Source organism: Rhinolophus sinicus, linkage group LG06 (assembly GCF_036562045.2).
Source record: "Rhinolophus sinicus isolate RSC01 linkage group LG06, ASM3656204v1, whole genome shotgun sequence".
Taxonomy (NCBI): Eukaryota; Metazoa; Chordata; class Mammalia; order Chiroptera; family Rhinolophidae; genus Rhinolophus; species Rhinolophus sinicus.
Genome location: NC_133756.1, coordinates 110,473,972 through 110,496,891, shown reverse-complemented (window position 1 = coordinate 110,496,891; position 22,920 = coordinate 110,473,972). Strand labels below are relative to the sequence as shown.

The 22,920-nt window shown below is 39.4% G+C and overlaps 1 protein-coding gene across 8 annotated transcripts in view; it reads right to left on the bottom strand.

The window, feature by feature from the left end:
• DLG2 (discs large MAGUK scaffold protein 2) overlaps positions 1–22,920 on the bottom strand; it is a 1,902,684-nt gene that overhangs the window by 1,259,458 nt on the left and 620,306 nt on the right. The window lies entirely within an intron of this gene.

Sequence of the window (22,920 nt, the reverse complement as noted above, 5' to 3'; positions counted from 1 at the left end):
CTCTAAAGGTAAATGGACTGAGCTCACCAATAAAAAGTCACCGAGTAGCAGATTGGATCAAAAAACTAAACCCAACCATATGCTGCCTCCAAGAAACACATCTCAGCTACAAGGACAAGCAAGACTCAAAGTGAAAGGGTGGAAATTGACACTCCAAGCAAATGGTACCCAGAGAAAATCAGATGTAGCCATAATGATATCAGATGAAACAGACTTCAGGATAAAAAAGGTAACAAGGGACAATGATGGACATTTCATAATGGTGAAGAGGATTATACAACAAGAAGATCTAACAGTCATCAATATTTACGCCCCCAATCAGGGAGCACCGAGATATACCAAGCAACTATTAACAGAACTAAAGGGAGAAATTGACCAAAGCACAATTATAGTAGGGGACCTAAATACATCATTGACAGCTATGGATAGATCATCCAAACAGAAAATAAATCACAAAATAGCAGTCCTAAATGACACATTAGATGAAATGGACATCATTGACATTTATAGAGCACTTCATCCTAAAACATCAGACTATACATTCTTTTCTAGTGTACATGGAACATTCTCAAGGATAGACCATATATTGGGACATAAAATAGCCTCAGAAAATTTAAGAAGATTGAAATCATACCAAGTATAGTCTCTGATCACAAAGCTTTGAAATTGGACATCAACTGCAAAAAGAAAGCAGGAAAAAACACATATATGTGGAGATTAAACAACAGACTTTTAAAGAACAACCAGGTCAAAGAAGAAATAAGAGGAGAGATCAAAAGATACATAGAAACAAATGACAATGAAAATACATCCTACCAAAATTTTTGGGATGCTGTAAAAGCAGTTTTGAGAGGGAAATTTATATCATTACAGGCCTATCTCAAGAAACAAGAACAATCCCAGATAAATAAATAAGTTACACCTTAAAGAACTAGAAAAAGAAGAACAAACAAAACCCAAAGTCAGCAGAAGAAAGGAAATAACAAAAATCAGAGCAGAACTAAATGAAATAGAGAACAAAGAGACAATAGAAAAAATTAATGTGACAAAGAGCTGGTTCTTTGAAAAGATTAACAAAATTAACAAACCCTTGGCTAGGGTAAAATAGAGAAAAAGAGAAAAGATAAAAAGAGAAAACAGATGAATGAAATCAGAAATGAAAGAGGGGAAATGATCACGGATGCCACAGAGATACAGAGGATCATCCAAGAATACTATGAAGGACTATATGCCACCAAATTCAATAGCCTAGAAGAAATGGACAAGTTCCTAGAAACATGTAGACTTCCTAGGCTGAATCACGAAGAACTGCAAAATCTAAATAGACCTATCACCAGTAATGAAATTGAATCAGTCATCTAAAACCTTCGCAAAAGCAAAAGTCCAGGACCAGATGGCTTCACTAGTGAATTCTACCAAACATTTAAAGAGGATCTAATACCTGTCCTACTCAAATTAGATCAAAAATTTGAAGAACAGACAATACTCCCTAACTCATTTTATGAGGCCAACATTACCCTGATACAAAACCTGGTAAGGATAACACAAAAATGAAAATTACATACGAATATTTCACATGCAAAAATCCTAAACAAAATTTTTGCAAATTGAATGCAACAATGTATTAAAAAGATTATACATCACGACCAAGTGGGGTTCATCCCAGGGGCACAAGGATGGTTCAACATACACAAATTGATCGATACACCACATAAACAGAATAAAGGACAAAAATCATATGATTATATCAATAGATGCAGGAAAAGCATTTGACAAGATACGACATCCATATATGATTAAAACACTTAATAAAATAGGTATAGAAGGAAAATACCTTATCATAACAAAGGCCATATATGACAAACCTTCAGCTAATATCATAATTAATGGTGAAAAATTGAAGCCTTTTCTTCAGGAGCATGACAAGGCTATCTATCCCCAATTACCTCTGCTTTTCAACATAGTATTGGAAGTCCTAGCCAGAGCAATCAGGCAAGAGAAAGAAATAAAAAGCATCCAGATTGTGAATGAAGAAGTTAAATTGTCACTTTTTGCAGATAACATGATGCTGTATATACAAAACCCTAAAGACTCCACCAAAAAGCTATTAGAAACAATCAACGAATACAGTAAAGTTGCCGGCTACAAAATCAACGTACAAAAGTCCATTGCATTCCTATATGCTAACATTGAAATCACAAAAAAGGAAAAGAAAAATTCCTTCTGCAATTGCAACATAAAGAATAAAATACCTAGAAATAAACTTTACTAAGAATGTAAATGACTTATAGACTAAAAACTACAAAACATTTTTTTAAGAAATTGAACAAGATACAAAGAAATGGAAAGGCATTCCTTGTTCATGGACTGGAAGAATCAACTAGTTAAAATGGCCATATTACCCAAAGCAATTTTCAGATTTAATGCAATCTCCATCAAAATCCCAATGTTATGTTTTAAAGAAATAAAACATAAAATCATCAGATTTGTATGGAACCACAAAAGACCCCAAATATTCAAAGCAATCCTAAGAAAAAAGAACATGCTGGAGGTATCACACTCCCTGACTTCAGCTTGTACTACAGGGCAACAATAATCAAAACAGCATGGTATTGGCAGAAAAACAGACACACAGACCAATGGAATAGAATTGAGAATCCAGAAATACACCCACATAAATATGGACAGATAATTTTTGACAAAGAAGCCAAAAACATACAATGGAGAAAAGACAGCCTCTTCAATAAATGGTGCTGGCAGAATTGGAAAGTCACATGCAAAAGAATGAAACTAGACTGCTATCTGTCACTGTGTACCAAAATTAATTCAAAATGGATCACAGACCTAAACATAAGACCTGAAACAATAAAATGTATAGAAAAAAACTAAGTTTCATATAGGTACTAAACTTATGGACCTTGGGTTCGAAGAGCATTTTATGAATTTCACCTCAAAGGCAAGGGAAATAAAAGCTAAAATAAATCAATGGGACTATATCAAACTAAGAAGCTTCTGCACAGCAAAAGAAACCATTGACAAAATCAAGAGGCAAACAACCAAACGGGAGAAGATTTTTGCAAACAATGCCTTCGATAAGGGGCTAGTATCCAAAGACATAAGGAACTCACACAACTCAACAACAACAACAACAAAAAGCAAACAATCCAATTAAAAAATGGGCAGAGAACCTAAACAGACATTTCCCCAAAGAACACATATAAATGGCCAATAGATATACGAAAAAATATTCAACATCACTAATCATCAGAGAAATGCAAACTAAAACCACAATGAGCTATCACCTCACCCCAGTCAGAATGGCTATCATCAACAAGACAAATAGTAACAAACGTTGGAGAGGCTGTGGAGAAAAAGGAACCCTCATACACTGTTGGTGGGAATGCAGACTGGTGCAGCCGCTATGGAAGGCAGTGTGGAGGTTCCTCAAAAAATTACGAATAGAATTGCCATATGACCCAGCAATCCCTCTCCTGGGTATCTACCCAAAAAATCTGAAAACATTTATCCATAAAGATATATGTGCTCCAATGTTCATTGCAGCATTATTTATGGTGACCAAGACATGGAAACAACAAAGTGTCCTTCAGGAGATGATTGGATAGAGAAGCTGTGGTATATATACACAATGGAATACTATTCTGCCATAAGAAAAGATGAAATAGTACCATTTGCAATAACATGGATGGATGTTGAGATTATTATGCTGAGAAAAATAAGTCAGACAGAAAAAGTCAAGAACCATATGATTTCACTGGTGTGTGGTATATAAAACTGAAAACAACAAAAGAATTAGACAAACAAATGAAGAAACAAAAACTCATAGACACAGACAATAGTTTAGTGGTTACCAAAGGGTAAGTGGGGAAGGGGTTGCTAGATGAGGGTAAAGGGGATCAAATATATGGTGATGAAAAGAGAACTGACTCTGGGTGGTGAACACACAGTGTGATACATACAGATGATGTATTATAGAATTGTACACCTGAAATCTATGTAACTTTACTAACAATTGTCATCCCAATGAACTTAAAAAAAATAGAAAGATATAACACTGTGGACCTTATTAGAACTCTCATCTTATTGAAAGAGATGAATTAAGAAAATTCCCAATTGTCTCAAGATATCTTATTTCTATAAAACAGCAATTTCCATGAAACTAATGGATACCTTTGTTTTTTTAGAATCCAAGACTTCTAGCACATGGCAGAATATTCTTTGAAATAATTATTAATGAGACAAAGGCCTTACATTAAGAGAACTACTCAGTTTTTTGTCTTTTATAACAATACATTCTATATATTTTAAAACTAACGTGTGAAGTGGTAAAAAGAGGAGAGGAGGCAAATAACCTAGGTCTGAATGAAATTTCAGGCACTTACTATTTATTTATATGACCTTGGGTAAGACATTTAATCTTTTTGTACCTCAGTTTTCACATCTGTGAAAGGGGTTAATAAACATACTTTATAGAATTATTGAAGGGATCAAAGTACCACATATAAAACACCCAGCCCAGTTCTTGTAATATAGTAAGCATACAATAAATTCGTTCCTTTCTACTTCTTCCCCTGAAAAAAAGGGATAAAATGTAATCCCTGCTCTCAAAAAAAAACAAAAAACCCAGTCCAAAAAAGATTATACATATATAACAATACAACTGATATTGAATAACATCAAAATATATCATAATTAATGCATTAAAAAGTACAAGTATTGTTAGGAAATCAAAGGAAAAAAATGCTACATTAAAACTTGTGGAATCAACAAGTGATAAACACAATAGAGTATAAATGTAATATAAAGCAACTATTTTCCTTCTTTTTCTTCCCTCTTTCCATTCTATAATGTTCTATAAAATGGGACACCTGTAGCAAAACAACTGATCTCTTCATCCTCCACAGCACTATGTAAGTTAACATTCACTGCTAATGATAACAGTCACGAACCAGCATAGTCAATGAGACGTAGAGGCAGGATTTTTAAAAAATCAACCAGTTTACTTTCTTCTTGAGAAAAGTACAAATTGCTATCATGACTTAAATCTTGGGTAAAAAGCCATCTCCTCTATGCAGCCTCCCTGACTTCTCAGACAGAGCGTTTGTGTACTTCTCACATTCCTGTGTGTCCCCCTCTCCACTATCACAACAGCTATTCATGTCCTGTCAACACCCTGGCAGCTCTTCAGTGCCAGAGATTGGTTAGATTATTTATGGTGTCCCTGGGGCTTACCAAAGTGTATCCCACACAACCAAAAATCAATAAACATTTGTTGAGTGAGTAAATGAGTGAATTTCCACCTTCTCAGAAATCCTTCTAGATTTATTGCCTTGACTCATGAGTTAGTACTAAACAATATGCTTTCTTAATTGTTTCAGCTGTGTTAATCATATCCCTACTGTCCACTGGCCAAATAATTCTCCAGGTAATCCACCAAAAGAATGGTTTATTCGGGAAAAGAAAAAGAAACAAAGCCACCAAGGAGTGTGTGTACACACACTTGCCAGCTGGTTTCCCAACCGGCCACCCAAGTGGAGAAAGCCAGGAGACCAACATGGGTTCCCCCTTTATTTGCATCCCTCCCCAAGTAGTTACCACAAAGTTCAATAGGAAGTCAGGACTAGAGAGTTAACAAGGAGGCCCAGCTCCACCCATAGTCCTCCCAGCTGTATGGTTAAGCAGCTTAAGATGCCAGTTCACTTTTATCACTACGATATTATTGTAAGCTCCTTCAGGTGTGGCCCACAATCTAAGTTTCTTTGTTTCTATAGCCACCCCAGCTCTACCTGAGTGTGGGCCAGCATAATGCCAGAGAAATCTCATCAAGTACTCACTGATCGACTTACCATTAGAAAGTAATTTTCCGAAAGTTCAAACAAAGCCTTTGTTTGTAGGTAGAGTATATTTTATGTGTATGGACTACGATTTTCTATTGTTTAAAATAAAAAGCAAGTTTAATGGTACTTTCATTCACACCATTAATCACATTCTCCTCCACCCTCTGTCAGAAAGCAATTTCATGTGTGCACTGTACTCCCAGGTTGACTGGTAAAGAAATTCATCTGATGAATCATCTAATGGTGTCTGCCAAAGAATCATAAAGGAGACCTGTGTTAGCAGTAGCGGCAGACCAAACTCGGACTTCTTTTCATTTGCCAGCCTGCTGGCAGTTTAGCATGATAGCTAATATCCTAGAATATTGTGTTTGAGTATCTAATCCAAAACACTTAACATGAAATATAAAAGTCAAGTAGAAAAAATGAAAACATTAAAGAAAAGAGAATTTCCCTCAAAGCCAGTTGGGAATTAGCTTAGCCAAGGAAGGAAGAGCAGAGGGAGATATAAATAATAAGCATGGAAAAGTCATAAGCTTTGAGTCAGAAAGAACATTTAATTATTAATTCATTCAGTCAATATTTACTAAACACCTACTATGTACCATCCACTATGCTGAGTGCTAGGGACAAACATGGAAAATAGATGCTGTCCCTGCCTTTATGAAGCTCACAGTTAAATAAGGAGACAAAGAAGTCAACAAATAACTACAATTCAGTATGAGAATACTGAATAAATGGTATTTAGTTATGTCATAGTCTGTTATAGGAACATAAAATTGGGTACCCTTCGTGTGTTTGAGGGTCAGAGAACTATTTCCAGGGGTAGTAATCTAAGCTGAGAGCTAAAAGATAGACAAAATGGCTTGGTAAAGAGGGCCCAACAAGGAAGGAGAAAGAGGATCGCATGTGTATTAGAACCTTGGAAATGAGACGGAGTGTGAGATGTTTATTCATGAACCTGAGAAAAGTTCAGCATGGCCAGATTTACATCCTAGCTCTGCTATCAGCTATGCCACTTCTGATATCACAAAACATTTCTGTGTCTCAGTTTCTTATCATTTGAACACTTTCACATTCATACCACTGGCCTAGTAACTGGCACCCAGAGGGAGCTTAAGAAATATTAGTTTCTTCCTTTCTTTCCATGAGAAAAGAAACAACAGCCCTTCCCCAATCTGGCTTCCTATCCTGCCAGACCCTAGGGATCTCCTTAACCAATTCACATTGGCTCAGGATTCACTTGATCAATTAAATAGCTGTACCATTTTAATGTAGATCCTTTTATCACAGTTTAAAGCTGACCTTTCATTTTTCAGGCCTGGCTGTTTATGTGGATGCAAAAGTTCACAACTTCACTTTTAAAAGCCTTCGGTCTAATGGATTGTCCAATTTCATTCTTCTAATGATTCTGACCCAGTGCCAGGTCTTGCCATCCAGACCTTTTTGAAGGCTGCTCTCTATCAGAAATTCTCTATTTGAGGAAGTCTGACAATTTTCCTCGATTAAGCTCTGTATCTTCTTTTCTTCATTTGTGTGTCTCCTCAGTGAAGTGAATAGCTCAGGTGGGCTTTTCTTTACCCTTTACTGCACATTAGTTTGTCCTAGAAAATGGAAACCATCTAAATTGGCATCATTATGTGATTATTAATTGTATTATTTCTCTCATCCTTTAATCTCTGCATTCTTTTATTCACTCATTAAACTAACATGTATATTTCATACTTACAAAGAACCTTTCTGAGCTACTACATATTTAAAATGGAGACAGTTCTACATCCTTATTCTCTTGGTTTGTTTATTATTTATTTATTTATTTATTTATTTATTTATTTATTTATTTAGGTTATTTATTGAAATGAAGCACATGAAATTTCTTTATAAACTGTAAAGTTTCAGGTAATTTTAAGGGAACTGGCCACTACCTGGGAAGGGGTACTCTTTTCAAGAGACGGGAGAGCAATATATTGATTGGATAGGCTATTCACTTCTCCACACCCTATTGAAGACTGATCAATAGAGCAGAAGAGTTCCAAAGGCTGCAGCTCAATTCTCTCTGTGTACATTTGCTTTGATGTCCATTGTATTTTTAAAAGAGGGTTTGAAAGCCTTTAGAAGGGAAGTGTGCTTTCTAGCACATCTGAGCCCCCACCTATTTCTCCTCCGACCAGGCAAGAATTTACTACTGCAGTCAGATACTTGCAAAGAAGCTTTGAGTCGACTGAACATACGCACGTACGGCAGGGCAGAGTCAGCTCTGTCCTGACACTCTGAGGGCATGAAGAAGTTCTACACACATACTAGCCTGGATTCATTTCCTTGTCCTTCCTGTAAATGTTCTTCCTTGATCACACATAGCTTCCCTGTCTTCTCTGCTGACTGCATCAATTAAATCTCTCTCTTTTCTTTACTATGCCCCTTTCTCTCCCCTCCCAGTTACCATTGCCATCCGATTTGCTCCACTGACTTCTCCATAAATATATTTTACAAGTTCAACAGCTTTCAGTAAGGAACTGTGGCTTTTTATTATAGAAGAATGCTTAATCCACTTCAAGTCTACAAACATATGTCTGATATTCTGGGCTAGATTCTAGCATGGGAACAAGTAATTACAGAACAATGTGGCAGGTGTGGTAATAGTGTCAAGTCATTGCTGTGGAGAGATGAAAAAGAGAGGCATCCATCCTGCCTGAGAAGGTCAGAGGAAGCTCTGCAGAGGAGGAGACAGTATTTGAGGTAGTCCATGGACAGTGAAAGTTTCCCCAAATGAAGAAACAAAGGACAGTGTTTTTAGATAGAGGAAATAGCTTAAGGAAAAGGTACGGAGATGTGAAAATTCAAGATACTTAGGAGTGAATTATTAATACACAGAAATAGCCTGCCAGCACAGGTTAATAAACCACATTAGGGCTACTCTAAGGAGAACCTGCCTAACGATTTTCATAGGGGCTTGATAGAGGCTGGAGGCAGCTGCTTAGGGCTCCATCCATAACGAATGCATTATAGGCTATTATTCATGTGAAGCAGCTGCATATCATATAAAACTTTGCAGCCTAAAAGGGCTGATGGCCGGGTTTGAACACCTCTGACTCTTGTTGCATCCATGGCACACACTAAGCAATCAGGTCATTTATCTCTACTAAGTCTGGATACAGCCTCAAAATCCTTCCCCATAGAGATCTCTTTAAGGCCACTGTCAGTCAGTCAGAGTTGGTACTTGAAATGAAACCTCTTTTCATCTCTGTTCTTGGGTATGCACTGAGAGGGAGGGGTGACCCTTAAAAGATACACTTAAAACCGAGAAGTCCTTTCACTAGACCCCATATTTGGACACGCCGAACCCATGAATGCATTTCTGTCATTATCTATCTTAGACTGTGGGAGGCAGTGACTCAGAGTGCCCCTCTTGGGGGAGGGAGTCTGGAGACTAAATATCTGGAAGAAAATGGCAAATTTCCATCATCCAAAATTCCAAATGTAGTGAAATAACCATATAACTGACTAGCTTTTCGAAAGTGATAAGCAGTTACCAATTTTAAATTAATAGGAAAATGTTAGCTTCTTTTACTTAACAAAAGTGTCTTAGCAACGCAATGAGTATGGACAGGCTGTATAGAATGAATCCCCCAAATTAACTGGCAAAGCTCCTATAACATATACGTAAATTAACCATCAAAGCTGAAAATGCTTAGAAAAAGATCCACTTTCACACACTGATTAAATTATTTCTTTCATAAGCATCAACGGTTTAGAGACGAAGAGCCCAGGACTGATTGCTCAGACTCTCCAGGGTGAAGGAAACAAACACATTTTTTTCTAAATCCTTAGCTTCACAAGGTATCCTTTGCCAACCCCCTAAGGAGCAACCTTAGAATCTGCAACAAGCTATAGCAGCTGTCTGCCCACTTTCTCAGCAGCAAGAAATATGCTAAGCGGTGATTATTAACAGGGAAGAGGATCAAAAGGTTGAGGGAATGATAAAGCAAGACACCATTCCTTCTAACAATCACTTTTCTGTTGAAGTCCTGAATGATGGAAGTCTGGGTAATCTCAAATGTCAATCAATTACCTGTGAAACACATCTATTCTCTGTGCCCTCTGTGGGAACTCCCATTGCTCTGGTCTTCTGGGCACACAGACAACAGAAGCACGTCAAAGTCAAGGTGATTTCCTGCCAGAACCTGAGCCTGACCAGGTACATGTCTGTCCCTTCCAATCCATAAAATAAAAGTCCACAAGCCCATCGAAGGAGACCAAGACAACACCAAAAAGATTTTCAATCTGTTATGTAAAGAGAAAGACTTGAGAGTAAGACTTCACTTGGAAGTTATGATTGGTCTGAGCAAGATCACAGTGAGGAAAGGTGATTGATTTTCATCAGAGAATCAGTCGGCGAATGTGTGATAGGTGGAATGGAAATCATTCTGATTCTGCAGATGCCTGCTGGAGTCTTGTTTTACCGCTTACGAGCTGTATGACCCTGGAAGAATCACTCAGTTTCACTGAACCACTCAGTTCTCCCCTGGGTGAGTGAAATTTGTTTCTTGTGCTGTTTATTTGCAGGGTAGTGATGAAGGAATAGGAGGGAGAGAAGATTATAACAAGTGAAGATCAAATTTTTCCCTTATGGTCTCATTTAATCTTCACTACAATCCTATGAAGTAGTTATTACACATTTGTTTTGTTTTGTTTTGTTTTAGGTGAAGAATCTGGGACCTAGAGAGGTTAAGTGACATGTCCAATGTGAGCCAGCTGATAATTGGGAGAACTGAGTTCAAGTCTTGACTCAAAAGTTAATGTTCTTATGACGATACTATAGCTGCGTCTTTAGATGATAAAATTCTGAAAGGCGGGGGCTGTAGTTGAGTTTTCCTGGTATCCCTAGTACCTAACACATCTACTACATAGTAGGTACTCAGTAAAGATTGGATGAATAAATGAATGTTTTTAAGTATATCATGTGGTTGAGCTCAACCTAACTAAATAAACATTGATCAAGTACACCCCATTTATCAGACACCTTGTTTCTAGTTAGGAGCTACGGATTCAAAGGTGAATAATATGTACTTCCTGCCTTCAAGGGAGTCACAGAGTAGTGACAGACACACAGAAACAAAATGTACCTCTCACCAAAATCCACCTTTTGTTCTATCATCTGTGGTTTCAGAGAATCCACGGATTCCATTGTAAACACATGCTGGAAGTGTCTGAAGCTGCTTCTCTGATAGTCTTTGAGACTTAACCAGAGGTGGGAAATCACGTTAGGGTCCTTCGCTTGTGTGAGCCATGGTGAGCCAGGAGAGCTGTTTCCACTTCCTACTTTAGGACTATTGGCTAAGTAATATTTGAGCCCCAGCATTCAAGTTTTGGAAGTTATGTGGAACCAAATATTTGCCAAGCTTTTAAAGCCAGATTTTCTGTCTCTGGTTTGCCTTTGGTTTCTAAGGTTCAACATTACTGATATTATTAAAACAAAGAAGGGCTTTGAACTAAGTCCAAATTTATGGAGGACTCAAAATGCAGGGAATTAGAGAAACCTGACAGGCACAAAGTACTAATGATATCACTACTTAATAGGAAGAGAGATAGGCATCTCTGGGACTAATAAGAGCAGGAAGGAGTCTGTGGCAAATCTGTAGAAGGCAGATGTATCAAGAGTAAGGGGGTAAACGCAGAAAAAGTTGTGAGTGCCTTGTCCGGTGATGAGTATGGAAGAGAGGCATGTGACTCTCGTGGTTGCTGAAGATTTGCTAGGCTTCCAGAACAGCGAAGTTACATTCAGTCTCTTCCTGATGGAGACAGATTATCCAATAGGCTCACCAAGCAATATCTTAAACAAATAAACAAGCCCTTTTACACATGTATTTTCTAATATCCTTAGACCTTTCCTCCATTCAGTCAGCCAGGTCATTCTGCTTTCATTGCCTGAAGTAAGGGTTGACATCAAAACAAAACAAAACAAAACAAAACAAAACAAAACAAAACAAAACAAATAAAAAACAAGCAAGAATTCAATTTTTTTGGCTGTTGAAAGCCTGTGTCTTAGTTGGAGAAACAGAAAGACTACCTTGTAAATGTGGGGTAACACAGGATGGGAAATGGCAAAACTTCACACTTCCATGACTAAAACTCCCCTAGGCTGGGAGGAGGAGGAATTTGGAGGGGAATCAAGGAGTTTGTCAAAGTTGCAGTTACTTGAAAAAGCAGGGATTTCTCGGGCTCTGCACAGTGGTGGGTTGAGGAGGCATAGACTTCCCACACAGATTTGTATGATTCATTCACAGAAGAAATCTGTAGCTCGGGGAGGTGGCCAATATGTCAGGGAAGAAATGACTACAAAGGTCATTTACTAGCAAAGTGCCTCGCATATAGTGGAAGCAAATGATTATTGAGTAACTGAATAGGGTCATGTCTGGTGATATTAGGGGCTTTCAGATTCTAGATCTGAGGAACGGGCCCTGATAACAGCAACTGAACTAAAATGCTAAGCCAGCATTTGGTTAATACCGCCTAAATGATGGGACATGGAAAACTGCGTATCTGTGGGAAATGTTATCAACTAAGAACAGGGAAGAGCAAATGATACATTCAGGGTTTTATTTTGCTGTTTGCCATAGCTGCTGTGAGATCACTATTTCACTGCGTCTGGCCTCACTCTATAATCTATCCACAGTGTGTGTTGTATAGAATTGGACTAACAAGTCCTGGGTACCATCCTTATTCCTCTTCCAGGCTTCGTGGGATGGAAACAGCCATTAGGCAAGTCTAGCGAGTAACCAGTGGTGCCTGCAGTGCTGCCTCCTGCTCAGTAAGGTGCTTGCCCTAATTTTAGGATTGCAGATGCAGTGAGCATCACCTACAGATAGATGGATCTGTGATGGCTGAGCCTTTTAGTGTCACAGGCAAGTTGACAAGGTTAAGATAGTTCTGTTTAATGCCGCTTTTGAAATCAGTGTGTCTCTGGCAAATGCTGAAAGCTTGAACTTTATATAATCAAAATGGGTAAAAAAAGTTCCTCCTTCCTCAATTTGGAATAGTGCTTCTATGGAATCTGTAAGTGTGACACATTGTAAGAATCTGACCTACAACCAAAAGCATGCAGAAAAGATGCTAAATAGATCAAAAGATCCATTAAATGCAGCTGATAAAATTGGTGCTAAAAGAAACTATAATAAATAATTTTGTATAACAGATTTCTCTTTTATTCCAGACTATACTCTCCGATGGGAGGGACTATGTGTTTGCAACTTTCGAACTCCAGTGCCCAGCACCAGGCCTGGCATGCTGGTACCAAGTAGGCACTCAGTCACTGTTAAGTAACAATCTTAAATAACCAGTCAGGAATTTATCTATTTGGTGAATTTGAATTTGACATTTCAGGCTTTTCCTAAAGCAGAGTACTCAGGATATTTCAGAATATTCCCTTTAGTTTGGTAGAAGACAGGTGTTCGGAAAAATGTTGGTGGAGATGAATAATTCCAGATCAGGATATTTAAGAAGAGAGAACTGCATACCTATCAGAAACCCGAGACTTGATCACATAGAGCACCTCCACTACCCCACACGGTCTATCACTTTTGGAAAAACGTGGCAGGCACAGTGTCCGCACAAAGATGGAACTACTCAGTTCTGCTGGAGAATGGGATCTCATGACAGACTTCCTGGAGACGGTGGCTAAAGTGATTCAGGAAGATGATAAAGTATTCATCGGCTGATCAGGGATAGGCATGCCAGGTCCTGGGTCCTTTAGCTGGTGCAGCTAAAGAAGCAGGGAGATGCACACGGCATTGGGATGTAAACAGCTTCAAGAGTGTGAAGACCTGCAGAGCTCAGAACACATAGAGTTTTAGGCTCAGTGAATACTGCGAAAAGACATAAATCTGGAGGGTATAAAAAAAAAATACAGACCAAAACTTGTAGGTTTCATATGCCAAACGAAGGAGTGTGAGACTTATGGTATGGACAATGGAAAGCAATGGAAGCTTCTGAGGAGAGTCCCAGAGAATCGCATGATTAGAGGTATGTTTCAGAGAGATCACTCTCAGCAACGATTGTGAGCCTGGAAGCAGGTAGAATCTTAAAGATGCTACTGGGGTATTTGCGTGTGATATGCTGTGAGTGTAAATCAAGGGAGTAGGGGAGGAAAAGGAGAGAGGGAGCAGCTAGTTTCAACTCCCTTAATTAATCAAGTAGAATGCATGAGGCTTGGGTGTGAGAGAAGAAGAGCAGGAGGAGGGTAGGAAGCTTTCCTGGTTTATTGCTTGGGTAATTGAAGACATAAAAGTACAAGCACAGAGCTGGGAAATATAGGAAATAGAGGTTTTGATGGACGTATACTAAGGTCAATTTTATATGTGTAAAGAATGGGGGACATAGGTGCCATCAAGGTTGATATATACATCTGTACATCATTAACATCATTGTAAGCATAATATGAATGAATTGCAATTCACCCAAAGAGAATGAATGGAGTATATCAAGACCTGGGAACAGAAGTGCTTTAGGAGTAGGTGGAGAAAGTGAAGCCTGTGAAGCAGGATGAGAACAGAGAGGTGAGAGGTAAAAATGGAAAAATCTCTTCCTCTCAATATCTTCAGGTTTTGAAAAGTGACCTAGAGAAAGGAAAGACTAAGGTATTCCAAATGGCTTTCTGAATAGTCCTGTTATGGTCCCCCCACCCCCCAGATTAGTGGTTATGAGAGAATGACATAGAGAATGTGTGTGTTTTTTCTTAAAGGAAAACAAAATGTCTATTTGAATATCAATCCTATTAATGACTTCTGAGTCACTTCCCAAGAAACTCACAATGGCTGTTGACAATGATGCAGTGAAATGTCATACAGACACATGGGTGGGTATATGTGTATCTCTGTGCTTATTTGCATATAGTCATCACCATGTATATGTAATATATCCATTTATATATTAATACATAATACATTCCCATCTCATTACACTGACTCTTTTAACCCTTCCTATTTATAATGTGATAAAATACAAATGTATAAGTTCAGATTGTTAACATCACTCCTTTTCCTTCAGTGGAAAATGTGCCCCTGACAGAGGGCCTATTGTACCTACCAGACCTGAGTTGACAAAAACATCAAACAAAAAAAGGAAGCAAACTAATATTTATTCAGAATCCATTATGAAGAAAAACTATTCCAGGCTCATTATAGTCATTATTTCATTCAATTATCACCTTGAAAACTGCACTGACATTGGATACACAATAGATTCAGTTGACAATCGTGTGGGAAACTGTGAGGATGATAGCTAGAGTACCCTCTGCTTTAGACTTGCTTCTTCACACTGTTTTCTCCCCTCAATTTCAGAACACAATGACTCCACACTTAAACTTAACTATGTTTCCAATACCAGTTACATATCAGAATTTCCCTTGAGACTTTTGAAAACTAATCAGACCTTTCTCCAGACTTCTAACATTTGGGGACCTTCACACTCTATTACCCAGATTCTGGAAGTTCAGGGATCACTAAAAAGCAAATATAAAGCTTGAAGAAACCATGAGATGGTTGCTAACTAACAAAAGCGGTGAAGGCAGTTATGAAGTAGATTTTTAAATCAGGATCTCAAGGAGATATCTGCACCCTGGTATTCATTGCATCATTATTCACCAAAGCCAAAATATGTGAGTAATCCAATGTCCATCAATAGATGAATGGATAAAGAAAATGTAGTATACACATACAATGTAATATTGCTCAGACTTAAAAAAGAAGGAAATCCTGCCATATACAACAACATGAATGAACCTGAAAGCCGTTATGCTAAATGAAATAAACCAGTCACAATTGGACAAATACTGCATGATTCCACTTATATGAGGTATCTGAAATAGTCAAACTCATGGAAGCAGAGAGTAGAATGGTGGTTGCCAGGGGCTTGGGGAGGGGAAAATGGGGAGTTGTTGCTCAGTGAGGTATATTGTTTCCGTTATGCCTGGTGAATAAGTTCTAGAGAGCTGCTGTACAACATAGTGCCTGTAGTAAACAATATGGTATTGTGCACTTTAGAATATGGATATGTTAAAAGGATAGATTTTGCTTAAGTGTTCTAATCACAACACACACATACACAAATCTGAGGAAATTTTTGGAGGTGATGGATGTGTTAAGTACCCTGATTATGGTGATAGTGGATGCATATGTCCAAACTCATCAAAATGTATGCATTAAATATGTATCATTTTGTATATAAATTATAACTTGATGCTTAAAAAAGAAATAAAAATGTGACTGATTTTTTTTTTAATCTGCAAAAAAGCAAGCTGAAAGGGAATATGATTGAGTTTAAACATATCTGGTGGGATAGAAGGGTTTAATAGTAGCTTCATATGCCCTAAACCCAGCTATAGAATTACATATTTCCAATTGTTTGTTTAAATCTATTCTGCTCAGTTTTTGCAGTATTTTAAATTTTCACTAAAATACTTACATCCTGTCTTATTCCTCTAAGGGCATATTTGTCTTTATCAATAGTCTTACATCCGTGGATGTGTGCCTATCCTGATTATGTATTAGAATATGCTTTGTGCTGGGAAATAATGCTACTGACCCATCATTACTAGGGGGATGTACTCAGATTTGCTTTAACAGAGAAGGAAGTAGATTTCTATTGATTCACCTATATATTTTTCAACCAGTGTCATCAATTGTGTTCCTCAGTCAGTGTTGCAAGTGAGCTAGCAAAGGGGTGTCAAAAAGGCCTGCAAAGGACTCCATTCCTTCAAAAAGTATCAGCAAAACACCACCTATGTGTCAGACACTGTTTTAGGCAGCATTAGTACTAAGAGAAACATAACAGAGTCCTTGCCCTTGAGGATCTTACAGGTCGCTTGGGAGATGGTCATGTCAACAGATCAATACATCAATGTGATAAATGGTATAATAGTTATACACATCGTGCTATCATAGCGAAGTGGAAGTGGAAGCAATGTCTAGTTCCACCTAGGGAGGTCAGCAATGATTTCATAAAATAGGTAACATTTAGGTTGTATCTTGAAGGTTGAGGTGGATTATATTTAGTTTCCTCTAATATTTTTTTACTAAAATTTATTGGGGTGACAATGGTTAGTAAAATTACATAGATTTCAAGTGTACAATTCTGTAATACATCATCTATATATCACATTGTGTGTTCACCACCCAGAGGCAGTTCTCTTTCTATCACCATACATTTGATCCCCTTTACCCTCATCTACCACCTCCCCGACCCCTTGCCCTCTGGTAACCACTTAACTATTGTCTGTGTCTATGAATTTTTGTTTCTTTATTTGTTTCTCTTGTTCCTTTTTTCCTTTCAGTTTTATATCCCATATATCAGTGAAATCATATGGTTTTTGACTTTTTTTCTGTCTGACTTATTTTGCTTAGCATGATAATCTCAAGATCCATCCATTTTGTTGCAAATGGCACTATTTCATCTTTTCTTAAGGCAGAGTAGTATTCCATTGTGTATATATACTACATCCTCTTTATCTAATCATCGATTGAAGGACACTATAAGACATTTTTAAAAGAAATTGAAGAAGACACAAAGAAATGGAAAGACATTCCATGTTCATGGATTGGAAGAATCAACTAGTTAAAGTGGCCATATTAACCCAAAGCAATAAAGAGATTTAATGTAAGCCCCATCAAACTCCCAATGGCATTTTTTCAAAAAACAGAATAAAAAATCATCAGATTTGTATTGAACCACAAAAGACCCCTAATAGCCAAAGCAATCCTAAGAAAAAAAATAATGCTGGAGATATCATACTTCCTGACTTCAGCTTGTACTACAGAACAATAATAACCAAAACAGTACGGTATTGGCAGAAAAACAGACACACAGACCAATGGAATAGAACTGAAAACGCAGAAATAAACCCACATAAATATGGACAGATAATTTTCAACAAAGGAACCAAAACATGCAATGGAGAAAAGAAATCCTCTTCAATAGATGGTGCTGGGAGAATTGGAAAGCCACATGCAAAAGAATGAAACTAGACTGCTGTCACCATATACCAAAATTAACTGAAAATGGATCAAAGATCTAAACATAAGACCTGAAACAATAAACTGCATAGAAGAAAATATAGGTACTAAACTTATGGGTTCAAAGAGGATTTTATGAATTTGACCTCAAAAAGGCAAGGGAAGTAAAAGCTAAAATAAATAAATGGGACTATATCAAACTAAAAAGCTTCTGCACAGCAAAAGAAACCATCGACAAAATAAAGAGGTAACCAACTGAGTGGGAGAAGAGTTTTGCAAATAATCCCTCTGATAAAGGGCTAATATCCAGAATATATAAGGAACTCATATAGCTCAATAACAAAACAAAACAAAAATCCAGTTAAAAAAAATAAGCAGAGGACCTGAAGAGACATTTCCCCAAAGAGGACATACAAATGGCAAATAGACGTATGAAAAATGCTCAACATCACTAATCATCAGAGAACTGCAAATAAAAACCACAATGAGATATCACCTCACCCCAGTCAGAATGGCTATCATCAACAAGACAAATAGTAACAAATGTTGGAGAGGCTGTGGAGAAAAAGGAACCCTTATACACTGTTGGTGGGAATGCAGACTGGTGCAGCTGCTATGGAAGGCAGTGTGGAGGTTCCTCAAAAAATCAAGAATATGACCCAGTACACCATATGACCCAGCAATCCCTTTTTCTGGATATATACCCCCCAAAAATCTGAAAACATTGATCTATAAAGATATATGTGATCTGATGTTAACTGCTGCTTTATTTACAGTGGCCAAGACATAGAAACAGCCACAGTTCCCTCTAATTTTTATTGCTTTTGGGTGGTAAGTATGAAACGCATAGCCTCACATTTTTAAACAGTCTCATTCTCTTTACAGTGTCACAGGTAAATTACGTCAGATCAGAGATCTCACTTAAGCTAACAAACGTGATTATCCTTCACAGGGAGCTTAATTAAAGAGACGGATAATAAGCAGCTGCAATATATAGATGACATTTTATGTGGGAAAACCATGACCTTAAGTAAGGCACCAAGAGAAAAAGACATGCGGTAACTTTTGTTTCTAGACTTAAATCGGATTGGTATTTTCAGAAATATGCAGTTTTAGTTCTGTTTCACTGTAGTAAACAGAATAAGGCCACCCCTGTCGTTCGCAAAGATATACATATACTAATCCCCTGAACTTTTGAATATGTTACCTTACCCAGCAAAAGGGACTTTGCAGATGTGATTAAGGTAAGGCGCTTGAGATGAGAAAATCATCATTATCTTGGATTATCCAGGTGAGTCCAATGTAATTGCAAGAGTAATTATAAGAGGGAGAGATAGGAGGGTCAGAGCCAGGAAAGGGAACATGATAATAGAAGCTGAAGTTGGAGTGGTGCATTTTGAAAGTGGAAAAAGGAGCCACAAACTAAGGTACATAAGTGGCCTCTAGAAGCTGGAAGCAGAGTATCTCCTAGAACTTGCAGAAGGAATGCAGCTCTGCTGATAGCAATTTTTATCCCCTTAAGACCTATTTCTGACTTCTGATCACTGGAAATGTAAGATAATAAATTAGTGTTGTTTTAAACCTCTAAGTGCGTGGTAATTCATTCTGGCAGCATTAGTAAACTAATTTATTTACCAACTCCATGAAAGAACAACCAAATTAGAGTTTTAAGCTTAAAAAACCATATAATCCTGTCTCGTGTATACCATTTCTACATGAGAAGGTAAACAAGATTTCCTGAAGAGACTGAAGAGAGGGTTACTGTCATGCGGGAGACCCTGCTCGCTGCGCCATTTGTCATGCAGGGCGTCTGGCGGGGTCTCCCGCACGACAAATGGCGCAGCGAGCAGGGTATGGTGCCGGCCAAAGCTCTCCAAAGGACGGTGGAGCAGTTTGTGTGTATGAACACTCAGTCTGAGGAAGACCAGGAGGAGCAGCTGCCGGAGAGCTGGACCCCCGTGGAGGGGTGGGAGGACGTGGACGGTTCTCCCACCAGCACAGGAAAAGCCATGCAGCTGCTGCAGAGATGGAGCACGGTGGAGAGGTGGAAAGATGTGGACGGTTCCCCAACCAGCACAGGCCGGAGAAAGCAAAGGTCGTTGAGGCCCTGTGGGCCAGGAGGTTCCTGCTCGGGCAGCCCGGATGCAGGACTTATAGTCCCAGGAGGTAACGCTTGCTGAGTCCTCCATGGGAGATGAGGGTGAGGTGACGGTCATCGCTCACTCCCAGGATAGCCCTGGTGAATGACTATGGACTATGGGGAATTGCCTTCCATCCCTAATTTAATGGACCGCTTGATTGTTTGTTTGGGAACTGTTGTTAGTGGAACTGGGGGATATTTGCTTTTGTCTCTTGACTGGCCACCATTGAGAATATGTAAGCACCTTGATTGTGAGTTGCTGTTGTTCTAGCAGGGTACCCTGAGAGGCACAGAGAGAGTGGCAGTGCCCTGAGAGCCCTGGCTGAGTCCAGGAAGTCTGGCTGAGCCCTGAAGATACCCTGGCTGTGCCCAGGAAGTCGGGCTGTTCCCAGAGAGAGTGGCAGTGCCCTGAGAGCCCTGGCTGTGTCCAGGAAGTGTGGCTGTGCCCACAGAGAGTGGCAGTGCCCTGAAAGCCCTGGCTGAGTCCAGGAAGTGTGGCTGTGCCCACAGAGAGTGGCAGTGCCCTGAGAAATCCTAGCTGTGCCCGGGGAAACTAGTGGTAGCCTAAGAAGTCCAGGAAGTCTGGCCGTGCCCAGAAGTACTGGTGGTGCCCTGAGAAACCCTGGCTGTGTCTGGGAAGACAGGTGGTACCCTAAGAAGTCCAGGAAGTCTGGCCATGCCCAGAAGTACTGGTGGTGCCCTGAGAAACCCTGGCTGTGTCCGGGAAGACAGGTGGTACCCTAAGAAGTCCAGGAAGTCTGGCTGTGCCCAGGAGTACTGGTGGTGCCCTGAGAAACCCTGGCTGTGCCCGGGAAAACTAGTGGTACCCTAAGAAGTCCAGGAAGTCTGACTGTGTCCAGAAGTACTGGTGGTGCCCTGAGAAACCCTGGCTGTGCCCAGAGAGCCTGGCTGTGTCCAGGATATTGCATTCACCTCCAGGCTCCTCGCACAGGGCCCCTCGCGGAAGACGCTTGTCGCGTAGATTGTGAGGCGAGAGCCTGTAGGGGTGGAGTGTGGGGGCAGAGCCCCAGAAAGTAGTTTACAGACTCTCGGCCTCACGTGGAGGAGTGCTGGCTCGGGTAGTAGATGGCCGTCAGCTGTGGCTGATGGGCCGTCAGCTGTAGCCAGTTAGCCAATTAGCCGCTAATATAACTGCTGCGGCTACGGAGGATTCCGAGGAGCCGAGGAGCCGAGAAGAGCTGAGCAGAGCCAAAGAGAAGGAGAAGAAGAGAGAAGAATGGGGGCTAGCAAGAAGATGGCGGCTGGGCTGGCAAGTGTGGATGGCGGTTTGCGGACAGTGTGAATCCAGCCTCCAGTGAGAGTATAGTGCCGCCAGAGAGAATATAGTGGTATGACTCCCCTACCTATGGCTCCGTGGGTGTTCCTTTTTGGCCTCACCATATCCTGCATTCTTGTATGGGGAGCAGGAGCAGAGACCCCGCAGGCTGCCCTGCATTACAAATAGTGCAGCGAGCAGGGTCTCCCGCACGACAGTTACTCAGGGAGAGTTATTCCTGGTCATTACTCAGAATTTTGTCATCCACAGTAAAGCTACAGCATCCCAGGTGTTTTCCCTAAAATTTTCCAGAAGTATGTTGAGATCCTTTGAACAACATGCAGCCTTTGGTCTCCTTAACCATCTTTCCTGAAAAGACTAATGTGAATCTTAATGTGCTGTGGATAATCTAACTGCTCCTCATAGGAATAAAGTTTTCAGATCAACTTGCAGCTGAGGGATGGCCAGTGGTATAATGACAGTCCATACAACATGGGTCTGGATAATAGTATCATGACTGTCAAATCCCAAAGACTTGACCCTTCACCTTAATGACCTTACATAAAAAGCTGAAAGAAAGTGTCAAAGCACAGGTAAAAACAAGGAGGTTAAAAACCCTAGAGAAATCTAAACCTTGGCCTCTTCTGCCATTTTTCCTTGGAACAAGAGCCCTGGTGAAAATTTTTGGTTTCAACATCCCAACCATTACTGTCAAGTATCTTAGTCTGTTTGCTAAAACAGATTGTTGTGGCATCAAATCCATGAGGCTATTAATGAAGTCAAAAGATTCTAGGAGGGGATACTGTTTTGTGATGAGGTTTTATAAAAAAGATATGGGCCAAAAGAGGTTACATTTGTAAGAACTGCTGAAAAGCATAGTAATTGTATACTTCATACAAATATAATTTAACTTTTTTTGTTGTTGTTGTATATGCTAGACACTGGGCTGGGAACTAGAACTAGGGCAGTGTTCAAGAAATAACCTGTCCCTAGCCTCGCAAAGCTTAAAGTCTAACAGAGAAGACAAACAGAAAATTTTAGTATATGTGCTGCCGAAGCGAGCACACAAATAGAAAATTACAAAGGACTATGAGAATGTATAAAAAGGAATCGTGACTTGTTTGTGGCTAGTCAAATGTATTAGTTGCCTTGAGCTGCTAAAACAAAAATAACATAACCGGGTGGCTTACACAAAAATTATTTTCTCACATTTCTGTAGGCTGGAAGTCCAAGATCTGGGTGCCAGCATGGTTGGTTTCTGGTAAGGGTTCACTGCCTGACTTGCGGACAGCTGCCCTCTTATTGTATTCTCACACAGGAGGGGGGGGGGGAGAGAGAGAGAGAGAGAGAGAGAGAGAGAGAGGAGAGATCTGGTGTCTCCTATAAAGGCACGAATCCCATCATGAGAGCCCTGTTTTTATGACTTAATCTAAACCTAACTACCTCCCAAAGGCCCATCTCTAAAACCATCACAGGTAAATGAAATCACCTTGGGAGAGGGTTTGGAATGAGAGTGCTGAGGATCTCAGATGTAAAAAAACATATGCAGCATATGACTAAATGGAATATTAAGAACTCTAGGGCTTTGAACTCAATTTGAATACTGGAGCTCCTGGGGAAGGGGCACCACTGATCACACTTCGTCAT